Here is a 13,295-nt window from a genome sequence, read left to right on the forward strand (position 1 = left end):
ACCATTTCAGACAAATGGTTGTTTAATCTCTTAAAAAATATTGACTGTTGGAGCTCCCACATCTTCTGGGGCCAAGTCATTCCTCTGATTAATTGTCCTGTCAGGAAATTTCTCCTTAGTTCTAGGTTGCTTCCTTCCTTGATAAATTTCCATCCATTGCTTCTTGTCCTCACTTTAGGTATTTTGGAGAAATCACTCTTCTTTGCAACAGACCTTTAGATACTGGAACATTGCTATCACATTACTAGTTCTTCTTTTCATTAAACTGGACATATCCAGTTCCAGCAACCATTCTTCATACATTTTAGCCTCCATTCCCCTAATCATCTTTGTTGCTCTTTTCTGCACTCTTTCTAGAGTCTCAACATCTTTTTTTTATTGTGATGAACGAAACTGGATGCAATATTCCACGTGTGATCTTATCAAGGCATTATATAATGCTATTAACACTTCACCTGATCTTAAGTCTATCCCTCTGTTAATGCTGCCTAGGATTGTGTTGGCTTTTTTGACAGCTGCAGCACACTGCTGGTTCATATTTAAATGATAGTCCACTAGGACACCAAGATCCCTCTCACAGGTTAATAGTATTGAGCCAGATACCATCTATAAGGATGGGAACTAGCTTGGAATTCACTGTTCCAAATCATTGCAAACATTGTCTGTTTCTAAATAGATGTATTTTTCTTGTTCTGTGTCCTAGAATAATACTTTTTTGCTTCATTTTGAAAAAAGTTCATAACCCAAATTCTTTGGAACTAATCAGACACAGAATTTTTTTCTGCTTTCTCCCCAGAGGTTAGTATGTATATTTTAATCATTCTAAGTAGAAACAATTGTCAAGTGGATATATTCCACAGTTCATTTCTCGTAATAGAAACATGGTCATAGATCAAACAGTATTATATATTCCTTCTCCTAATTGATGAATTTTAGCAAGTTAGACCATTAATAAAATATTGTGTGGCCTGCTCAGCAGAAATGCTTTGGTTTATACTTTAAATTAGTGAACACTGTCATTTATTAGGTTATTATGAGCCATGAGTGGGCAGCACCCTGAATCACATTTATTCAGAGTGTTGAACTATTTCTCCAAACATCCATCTGTGTTTTCTCTATTATCACAAGACACAATCAACCAACCTATGGATTCTTACAAATCCACAACAACTGACAGGACATCAATTCATACTTTTTGACAGGCCTTTTAGCCCTCTCATTCACATGTAAATTGACACCTTCATTTTTCTGAATGCATTTGTTATCTCCACTCCATAGAATCAGACCACCTTCATTTGTGTCTATTACATCCTTCCCTTAGTTTCATGGATTCACAATAGTTCTAATTATTTTTCATTTCATTCATAAACCCATGCTCTTTGCTGTTTAATACCCTCTTATGTTTCATATCACAATCCCCCGTGGACCAGGATCATTACAAATGAGCCCCTAGATAATGATTACTCAAGATTGTTTGGTCAATCAAGACTTTCATATAATGGTTTTGTAGTATCAGAAAGAAGGAGTATACTAAGTAACCAAGAAAGGTAGTTAAAGCCATGGTGAAATATGTTTCTCCCTTTTGTACAGGCTTGTGACACTACATGTACATAAATAAAGAAGGCAGTTTATGTCACCCAAACAGCACAATTCACATTTCATGGCTTGTCTACCTTTGAAGGTCTTCTGGACAATTAACTTTCCAGTAAGTTTGCTTATTTATTTACAAATTTTATTTGTCAGCCATCCCATATCCAACAACTCGCATGCCAAAAGTGGGAAGAGCGCAGGGGGATCATGCGTGGGTGTGCCCATAATGCTATGTGTGCAACCCCAGCATGCATGCGCGCAAACCCACCCACGCGCATACTTCACTTTCAAGGAAGCCTCCGGTGAGCGAAAAACGGCCTCAAAAGAAGGCCAAAGTCAGCTGACCAGCACACATATGTGCGCTGGAGCTGACAGGGCAACGCCTCGTGTGCCCTAACAAATGGCTCCGTGTGCCACCTGTGGCATGCATGCCATAGGTTCACCATCACAGATCTAGTGAGTTTTCATAGCCAAGGGTGTACTTGAAAGTTCTCCCAGTTCCAATCCAACATTTTAATTAGCCCAAATACTGGCTATCCATACACAACCACCTTATGCTACCCAGAGCATCAGGCTAGAACTTTGTTCTAAAGTCCAAAGGGGGGAAAATCAGTGCAGAGTCCTACCAAGATTCTGGATAAGATGCCCGTGGCTTCACGTTTTCCTCCTGATATTCTGGACAGCCATACTGAGGTTCAGAAATACTTGAATCTTGAGCTTTAGCACACTGACTGTGTAGTCATCAATAGTTTTATACATACTGTACTTGTCTCTGTTCTGAAGCAAAGAAAGAATGCTGCTGAAATATACATCAACAATTATGATCATTCTACTGGCTTATTTTTGCATTTACTTAACATCCCCAGTTGTTACCAAGCAACTTGGAATCAAGATGCCACTGAAAGGTTGTTTTGGTCTCTTTTGTTCCTTTCTGTTTCATTTTAGGATTCATTCACATGTCCTGCTTGTCAGTGGATAGAAGAGACAGTCAGGGCTATTTTGAGATAGCAAGTTAGCCAGGTTACAGATAGCATTAAATAAGCTCTCACACATCAGACGGCCACCTAATATTTGTTTATTCACAATATTTTTATCCCACTCTCTCAGTAAAAGAATGCTCAGGGTGTCTCACTCCATGTTAAAAACAATCCAGAAAGCATGTCTTAAGAACAAAATTAAATCAAAGCAGGGGCAGAATTTTTTTGAAAAACAAGCTTAAAACAAAAGGCCTGTCATTCAATCTTTTGTGCCAAATCCTTACATGAAAAAAAAAAAATTAGCCAAATGGTTGAAGTTGGGCTCAGGCAATCTTACTAAACTATAATCTGAGAGAAGGCCTTCTAAACATTTTCCTAATTTCTCATTCAGTGTGCTGCAAAGAACCCACTTTTAACAGAAAAACAGAATAACGGATTTGGAAGGGACCACTTTGATTTGGTATGCAGCTCAGTAGTTTTAATGGCTTTTAGAGCTATGCTGGGAAGAGTGTGAACTCCAGGAAAATATTCTTGCTGGTAAAGCTGAAAATAGTGGAACCAGCCAAAGTGATCCCCGGGGATGGTGAGGAGACGAGAGCAAGATAACAGATAATAGAGTTGGAAGGGACCTTGGAGGTCTTCTATTCTAACCAACTGCTCAAGCAGGAGACCCTGTACCATTTCAGACAAATGCTTGTTCAATCTTTTCTTTAAAACCTGCAGGGTTGCAGTATCCACAACTTCTGGAGGTAAATCGTTCCATAAAAAATTCCCCTTAGTTCTAGGTTGAGTCTCTCATTACTTCCCATTCATTGCTTCTTTTTCCTGCCTTCTGGTGTTTTGAAGAATAGGTTGACTCCCTCTTCTTTGTTGCAGCCCCACAAATATTGTAATATTGTTATCATGTCACCTGAAGGCCTTCTCTTCATTAAAGCAGACATACACAGTTCCTGCAACCGTACTTCATATGTTTTAACTTCCAGTCCCCTAATCATCTCTGTTGCTCTTCTCTGCACTCTTTCTAGAGTCTCCACATCTTTATTAGGTTGTAGTGACCAAACCTGAACACAGTATTCCAAGTGTGGTCTTACCAAGGTATTACAAAGTGGTATTAATACTTATTCACATAATTTTGAACTTTTTTTAAAAAATATGGATACTAATGGTCTTGCATTTATTTCATTACAAGTTGATTCCAAATTGTTTAAGGATGTCCTCTCTATCGTTGGACAATCCTCTCTCTCTCTCTCTAGTGGTCTGAAACCTCTTTAGCTTTACATTCTTCTGGTCAAGGAAATAATAGCATCCTTCATCACTTCAAAGAGCAAACTGAGCTCAAAAACACCTCTTGAAGAAATTGGGAGAAAATATGATCTTAGGCACCTGAATGTAAGATAGAGAAATGGAAGCCTGTTTTAGAAAACAGATTTTGGCACAGCATGATGACTTCTCCCACAGTGCCAGAAAGTCAGTTTATTTTGTAATAAAAATGACATTACCTAACCTCACATGTTCAAACTAATATAGAAACCCAGACTCAATTATTCTTGGAAATTCACACTCCCTCAAATGAGCAAAAATCAAATAAGTTTGGAAATGATTATTTAGTGAAGACAATGCATACTCTGGTCTTTTCTATTCAAAGTACATCAAAGTTTGCACATTCTTTCCTTTTATTTTATTTTTCCTCACTTTTTATTCAATATTTATTTGTTTGTTTGTGATATACTGCATTTTTTGGAGTATAAGACGTACCAAGGTTTTGAAAAGGCAATTTTTTTTAAAAAAAGTTTTTTGCATTCGGCAAACCTCCCCAAAATGGCTTTTTTGTCAAAAACAAAAGGGCATGAATAGCCTTTAGGAGGCTTGTAGAGTGCTCCTGGAGGGGGGGGGGACTGAACAGAAAATGGCCCATTTTTTTGCTAAAATGGGCCCATTTTTTGCCCCCCAAAAGGGGCATGGATAGCCTTTAGGAGGCTTATAAAGTGTTCCTGGGGGCTGGGGGCAAAATTGAGGAAAAAAATGGCCCATTTTTTGCTCATTTCTGCCCTCCCCAGCCCCTAGGAGCTCTCTGAAAGCCCCCTAAAAGTTATGCAGGGGCATTTTGGTGAAGAGGCGGGGTTTCAGGAGGTAAAAAATGCTGTATTCAGTGTATAAGACACACCCAGATTTTCAGCCTCTTTTTTGAGGGAAAATGGTGTCTTATACTCTGAAAAATATGATATGCTGTTCATAAATTTCCATAGGAGCTTACAAGAGAACCTGATTTCATTTTTATCCTTCCAACAACAGCAGTCCTAATGAACTACATGGGGCTGAAAAAAAATAGTTGACCCAATGTCACTCAATGAGTTTTCATGGTAAACTTAAACTTCTGCATCCCCACTCTTTGTCAGATGCTTTTTCTCTCACATTAAAGAACAACAACAAAAACAACCCATCCAAAAATCTCTGTATTAAGCGGAATAAATATGTCTAAGGAATATTCATGAACAAAATTTACACAACTATTTTATGTAATAAGTAACTGTTTGGGGAAAACGAATATGTTTTTGCATTTGGAACTGTACAGTTTGGAAGAAATACACACAAAATGAGATCATAAAAAAAAATAAAACTGAAACATAAAAAGTCTAGAAGGCTGCAAGAAAAATGAGAAGCTAGAAGAAAAAATAATATTCCTTGATTTATCCTTCCGCAATTACAGGAAATGGTATCATCTTTCCGTGTTGTTATTCTACTTGAAATATTCTTACATATGGATTATAAAATGTTGTGTGTGTGTGTGTGTGTGTGTGTGTGTGTACGTGCACATGTGAGTTTGGGCGTATATCAGGGATTGGTTCTAGCCGGTGTTACTATCAGTTCACTCATGTGCGTGAACAATATAAATTTTTTTGTGCCTGCGCAGAACTCAAAACAAGGTGGCCGCAGTGACTGTGGCAACCAGGAAACCAGTTCAGAGGCATGGCCAGCTTGGGTTTGCCACCGGTTCTGCAACCCAGGCCAGCATACCACTACCAGTTCAGCCAAACCGGGCCAAACTGGTAGCAACCCACCTCTCTCTGTCTCTCTCTCTCTCTCTCTGTCTGTCTCTCTCTCTCTCTCTCTCTCTCTCTCTCTCTCTCTCTCTGTGTGTGTGTGTGTGTGTGTGTACATACATACATACATACATACATACATACATACATACATACATACACGTACATTTGCCACTTTTAACTCCAGACTGACTCTAAGTAGCACAGTATTGTTGCAGAAAATGACAGGCTTTAGACTTCTCAGGATACAGGAAAAGTTTATTTGGCAGCCAGGTTCAGAAAGTTAGCGAAATAGCTAACTTGTTCAAATTCTGAACAACCTTCCTCATCAAAGCACGTGTTCTTATACATTCTCAAAAGTATTGCAACACGGAAATACTTAACTCATTTCTTATTGGTTATTTGGGGGGGAAGAGTTATGAGTAGATAAGGGTCCTACAGGTATGGACTACGTGTTATTAACGAACTTTATCTGAACCTTGTGGTTTGGACTTTTGACCTAGGGACATTGGCTAGAACATCTTGTGGTTAGAGGCTGATGACATTTCCTTTAAGCAGGCTTCTAACGATCGCTCTTATGCCACATTTTCATACTTATATTTTAAATCCATATTTTATTCTACTTTAGTATCGTCAACAATAAAGGTACAGTGCAAAAGGGAAAAGAAAAATGAGAAGTCCATACAAATAACTTACATGAAAACATCTCCAACAACGAGATGCTTTTACCTTAAAAACAACCTGGTCTTCAGGGCTTTCCAGAACATCAGCAGAGTGGGAATCCCATGAATTTTGAAGGCGGGAAATCTTATTCTAGAGGACAGCTATCTGTAGAATAATTACAAGAGTCAACTGATTCCATGCTAAGTGTTTCTCCAACTAGTTCTTGTCAAACACAAAGCACAGTAGGTCTTCTATAGAGCATGGCCCTACTCTGATTCTACCCATGCCGGATTATAATTTGCACTCATACCCAGTGGTGGGATTCAAATAATTGGTTCCACCACAAAACCGCAGACGACAAAATCGCGGTCGACGAAAGTGCGTATGTGACGTCATCACAGCGCGACGAAAAAGATCAAAAAATGTAAAAATAAAGTGAAAACCTAACCCCCCCAAACCTAACCCTAACCCTAACCCTAAACCTAACCCTTAACCTAACCCTAAACCTAACCCTAAACCTAACCCTTAACCTAACGAAAAACCTAACGCTAACCCTTAACCTAACGCCAAACGTAACACTAACGCTCTAAACCTAACCCTAACCCTTAACCTAACCCTAACCCTAACCCTTAACCTAACCCTTACCTTTATGTGAATCGGCTTGCTGTAATTTAATTTTTATTTCAATTTTTCGATCTTTTTCGTCGCGTTGTGATGATGTCACATACGCGATTTCGTCGACCGCGGTTTTGTGGAACGCAGTTTTGACGGGTCACGAAATAATTTAACAACCGGTTCTCTGCCCTAATGATTTCTTCCAACAACCAGTTCACCAAACTACTCAGAAACTTAACAACCGGTTCTCCCGAAGTGGTGCAAAGTGGCTGAATCCCACCACTGCTCATACCCATACACCTTCGATGAATTATACATGGTATCCTGCTTACATATCCATTAATCACCACCACCACCACCCCAAAAAAAATCCATTCTGCTCAACCTTGGTGCACTTTGTTGTTTCATAATGAATCCACAAATCACCTGCCAGCCAAAAATCTTCCCATCCTCATTATGAGAACATGAAGTATCCAAAGGGGCTTGGTGGGTGGGTGTGTAAAAAGAGGAACATTTGCAGGCCAAGTACACAGGCATCTGCTTCAGTTTTTTTCCCCCTAGATACCATTTTTTTAAAAATAAAGAAACCTTCACCAGCCTCTATTTCCAGTCAGTGGTGCCATGCGAACAACGTAAGAAGTTTGCACTAGTTCCAAAGCAATAGAAAGTTGATCTCATAGTCACTTTTCCTCCCTTTCTGCCAGAAGGCTGCCAAGCATTTTCCCAGAAATATTTAACAGACTACTTCTCCTGCTTTTACATTCGTTCTCGTTATATTTCCCTTTGTGGGAGAGCATTTTTCCAACTGTCAAGCAGAGAAGCAGTCTTTGCACAGGTTAAACAAGGCACCAAGCCATTTCCTAGGCAAACAACATTCATATTTTAGTGTTGCTTTGGCAAGAAATATTATCTATCCCTGCAGTTTCATCATTTTTCAAAGTTCTCACAGCATTTATTCCTTCCATGTTTTTATTCAACGCTCTCACAATTGGTATTCATTCAACCTGTAATCATTCCTATATGTGTGATTATCATCAATATATGGATTCTTACTTATTGTTTAGACATATTGTTAAAATGGCATCTTCACTTTTCTTCAAGGATTAATCAATTTCCATCAACCAAAAACAACTAGTTTCATACAGTTCTATTATATCTGTGATGGCGAACCAATGGCACATGTGCCACAGGTGGTACGCGGAGCCATATTTGCCAGCATGGCAGCCCTTAGCAGCCCTCAGTTCCTGCACACATGTGTGCCTTGGCCAGCTGATTTTCGGCCTTCTGGAGAGCCGGGGAACAAACTTCCGGTTGGCACAGAGGGAAAGCCTCCAGAGTCTGGGGAGGGCAAAAATTCTCCCTCATGCGGGGGTCACTTGCGCATGTGCAGGTGGGTGGGCACGCATGCATGTGCGATAGCATGTACACACACAGTTTTGGCACACCTTTAAAAAAAGGTTTGCCACAGACATACAACATATTTTCCTTTCCTTCTTTCCTTTCCTTCTTTCCTTTCCTTTCCTTTCCTTTCCTCCTTTCCTTTCCTCGAGGTGGTGCAGTGGTTAGAGTGCAGTACTGCAGCCACTTCAGCTGACTGTTAGCTGCAGTTCAGCGGTTCTAATCTCACCGGCTCAAGGTTGACTCAGCCTTCCATCCTTCCGAGGTGGGTGAAATGAGGACCCAGACTGTGGGGGCGATATGCTGACTCTGGAAACCGCTTAGAGAGGGCTGAAAGCCCTATGAAGCGGTATATAAGTCTAACTGCTATTGCTATTGCTATTGCTATTCTTTCCTTTCCTTCTTTCCTTTCCTTCTTTCCTTTCCTTCTTTCCTTTCCTTCTTTCCTTTCCTTCTTTCCTTTCCTCCTTTCCTTTCCTTCTTTCCTTCTTTCCTTTCCTCCTTTCCTTTCCCTTCCTTCTTTCCTTCTTTCCTTTCCTCCTTTCCTTTCCTTTCTTCCTTTCCTTTCCTTCTTTCCTTTCCTTTCTTTTCCTTTCCTTCTTTCCTTTCCTTTCCTCCTTTCCTTTCCTTTCCTCCTTTCCTTTCCTTCTTTCTTTCTTTTTCTTTCCTTCTTTCTTTTCCTTCTTTCCTTCTTTCCTTTCCTTTCCTTTTATTTATCATTTAGTCTTTCACATTCTAAGTCATGAGAGTCTTTTGGTGCTCTCCCAGATTGGTTGTTTTCTTGCAGATGTTTCATTATCCAAACTAGGTAACATCATTTGTGCTAATTAGCACAGGGAATGGTGTTTGCATATACTTTTAAAAGTTTATATTTCCTTGCTCTTACAATGTGGTCATCATATCATCTTCATCCCATAAATAAAGTTTTTTACTTATTTATACCAGTGTTGATGTAATCCTTTCCCCTTATTCTGGCACTGTCCAAGGGGAACCTCAGGGTGTGTGGTCTAATTTTATCCCCCATTATCTTGGAGAACAGGCAGGCAAAAGACAAAATCTCACAACAAGTTCAAGAAAGCTGGGATAGAGATTAGCAAGAACAACAGCCAATTTCATACCATTATCATTTTCTGCTTATTCTAGGTCTTTCCCCAATATTGAACCATTGGCTCAATATTGGGGGAAACTCTTATGCTCCTTTCTGAAATAATCACTTAAATGTCATTAGGTCTCTATAAGAAAGCTTTTGCATCTATCTGTGTGGCTTCTGCATAAGCCAGAAACCTATAATATTAGGATGAGTGCTTCAGTTTTCAGCATACCTGGACTGCCAGAATTACCAAGGATAGGACTGCAAATCTCAGGTTTTAAGAGAATGTTCAATTACTCAGGAAATGGCTTGATCAACAGAAGGTTGACAGATACAACTCAGGTAGAGAATAAAGCCATATACTTATAGACATTTTTGCCTATTGCAGTATACAGACGTCAAAGCTTTTATATAGATTTATTATGTGTTCCTCTTGGGTTGAAATTCTAAGCCTCTTCTCTTGCACTTCTGTGTCAATACATTGGGCATTCTCTTAAGAATGGGCTAAGACAGGGCTGTCAAACTCAAGGCTTGGGAGCCAGATGCAGCCCGCAGGGTGCTTAGATCTGGCTCACGATGCTGCCCGGGAAACAGAGAAGGACCAGCCCATGGTGCCTCTACCAGCAAAAATTGAGTTTGGGAGGGCTTCGCGCAGCCCTCCCGAGCTCTGTTTTCACTGGCAGAGGATTGCAGGAGGCTGTTGCAGCTGAAAACTGAACTTGCAAGGGCTTCAGGTAGCACTCCCAACCTCTGTTTTTGCTGGCAGAGGGCTGCAGGAGGCCATCACAGCTGAGAACGGAGCTCGGGAGCCTGTTTTCACTGGCAGAGCACTCAGGCCACCACAGGTACCCCCGACACGAGTGATGTCAATCACACCCACTCTGATCACACCCACTCTGGCCACACCCACCCCAGCCCCAAAGGTCAAACACAACCCTGATGTGGCTCTCAATTAAATAGAGTTTGACACCCCTGGCCTAAGAGGCACCAGCTCTATGTTGATATGACAATTCTCTCTAACCTGGATACTACTAGTTCATCTTTACTTACATGATGAAACTAAAGAGAGGCTCCTGATGGATGTGAAGCAATATTTGAATGAACTACAAAGCTACAATATCCTTACCTGTCGATGACTACTTCAGCTTCAACCGCAATAATAACAATGGCAGTAGCAGTTAGACTTATATACTGCTTCATAGGGCTTTCAGCCCTCTCTAAGTGGTTTACAGAGTCAGCATATCGCCCCCACAGTCTGGGTCCTCATTTCACCCACCTCGGAAGGATGGAAGACTGAGTCAACCTTGAGCCTGTGAGATTAGAACCGCTGAACTGCAGATAACAGTCAGCTGAAGTGGCCTGCAGTACTGCACCCTAACCACTGCGCCACGAGCACACAGTAGATACAAACTTAAGGTGAACCGCTCCAAACTTGACTGCAGAAAATATGACTTCAGCAATCAATGCCTGGAAAGAACTACCTGATTCTGTGGTTTCTTCCCCAAACCCTCATAACTTTAACCTTAGACTATCTACTGTTGACTTCACCCCATTCCTAAGAGGTCTATAAGGGATGTGCATAAGCATACCAACGTGCCTACCGTCCCTGTCCTAATGTCCCCATTTATTCGTATCCATTTCATGTATTCATAATCATGTTTATACTTAGATCTATTATCTTATACATGCTTGACAAACAATATAAATAAACCTATTTGCACGTGATAGTTTTCAGTCTCACATGACACTTAGGCATAGTGTTCCTGAATGTTCTTCAAATATAAAGATTTCAGCTATCAGAATTCTTATGCTAGCCAAGTTGGCTGGAAAATGTGGGAACCGAACTCTTCAACTTTGCACGCTTCCCAGTTTGGGAAAAGCATCTTTGTTCTATTAAAGTTGTTACCGTAACAAATGTGTTATCCTTTAGGGCACGAAATATCTCTAGGGTTTTTTTTTTAACTTTATCTTCCTCTGTGTTATTAGAATTGTCATGACTTCGTGGTTTTTCCATCACAGCCAAAAGCCTTGCAGTTAGAAATACATTGGGAACTCTTCTGGATTAAAATAGCATGCTTGGGTTTGGTAAGAAAAAAAATTAAAGACCTAATTTGGTAATAGAGCGGTTGCCACTGAGAAGGAGGGCTCGTAGCCAGCATTCTTGTAGAAATGCTGATGTTCTTTTGTAAAAAGCAGAGTTGGGGAGATAGCCGTGGCATAGCAAGTAATTATCTAAGAAAAGGCTAATTTTAAGGGTAATCCCTTATCCAGAAGTGAATTATTCAATTAGATTAGTGCTAATGCCACTATCCAAACACAGTCCTGATCACGATGCTGGCTTTAGAATATCTCAAGTGTAAGAATATCTGGTGACATTTTAAGTTCTACAAATCAACTTCATGGCAATAAATCTCATGAATGTATAAAAACAAAGTCTTCAACTTACAGTTTCAAAACAGGTTAACAATGTCCTAGAAAGGCAGAACTGATGTCTAATTCTTCCTGCATAAAGATCAATATTTTTGATGAAATTGAGGGTGTTTTGGTCTCAGCTTTTAGGCACCATTTCAGATATTTATTCCCATACCTGAAAAGCTTCCACATTACTGGTTTAACCCTTTTAAAAACATTAGGATGAAGAAGTGCAACTATGATACCCCCTAATGATTACTTACTTCATTTTGTAATGAAATTATCTAATTTTGTATTTTTTAAAAGAGCAAACTGATAATGGATGGATGGATGGATGGATGGAAGGAAGGAAGTCTTGATTTTAGTTATTTGATATTACAATCAAGCTGTTTTTTTAATGTAGTTCAGTATGAATTGTAGGTTCCCTTCCATATTGGGAATATATCTGGGGTGAAATGCTACTGGTTTGGATCGGTTCACCCGAACCAGTACTAAAAAATGCTACCAGTTCGCCTGAACTGGTAGTGAAAAAATGCTACCAGTTCAGGCAAATCGGTATTTCCGACAATCAGCTGTGACGATTTATATTAGCTAGAAAGCGGGATTTCTAACCAATCTAAATCGCGTGGCACAGCGGATTCCCCCACCCTCACTGTTCTACTTACCTTTGCAGGCATGCTCACTGGCAGGCTCTGCCCACCCTCCCAGGCATCATTATGTCTATTTTTGACACTCTGTGCATGCACGAAAGGTCCTGCGCATGCACAGAGGTGGCACACGCTCACATTTGCAAACCGGTAGCAAAGGTAAGGAGATTTTACCCCTGGAGTATCTCTATCTCTATCTCTCTATCTCTATCTCTATCTCTATCTCTATCTCTATCTCTATCTCTATCTCTATCTCTATCTCTATCTCTATCTCTATCTCTATCTCTATCTCTATCTCTATCTCTATCTCTATCTCTATCTCTAATCTCTATCTATCTATCTATCTATCTATCTATCTATCTATCTATCTATCTATATCTTGGGGGGGGTGTTCTGTTAAGATACAGCCTGTTGTGCCTTAAAATGAATTCTACTGTACTGCTGTAAAATGGCTTCTACTGTACAGCGCAGCGAATTTGCCATGGTAACGGCTTCACAGTACTCCACAGGGGAGACTCCATGTAGTAAGTGGGGAAATCCAACATTAGAAATTACGTTTGGTCCGGACATTTCCCCCTATAAATAAATACCTGGGCAATGCCAGGTTACTGGTTAGTTAATACTAATAATAATAACCAGCAGCTTCTGAAAAGTACCAGTGTAGAAAGATCCAGATTTCAAGGTCTAACAAAAATTATGGAAGAAATATGTTGAAAACACCATTGTTCTCGGCTCCGGTTTAAATAAAAATCATTCCCATTTGTCTGATCAATGCTTAGATGCATTTTATAAGCCCCCAGAGGGCAATGCTAAAAGAATTGTCTCTTTACTTTCAAATGGACCCAGGTGGTCCTTTCGTCTT

The sequence above is a fragment of the Thamnophis elegans genome, chromosome 5, assembly GCF_009769535.1.
Source record: "Thamnophis elegans isolate rThaEle1 chromosome 5, rThaEle1.pri, whole genome shotgun sequence".
Taxonomy (NCBI): Eukaryota; Metazoa; Chordata; class Lepidosauria; order Squamata; family Colubridae; genus Thamnophis; species Thamnophis elegans.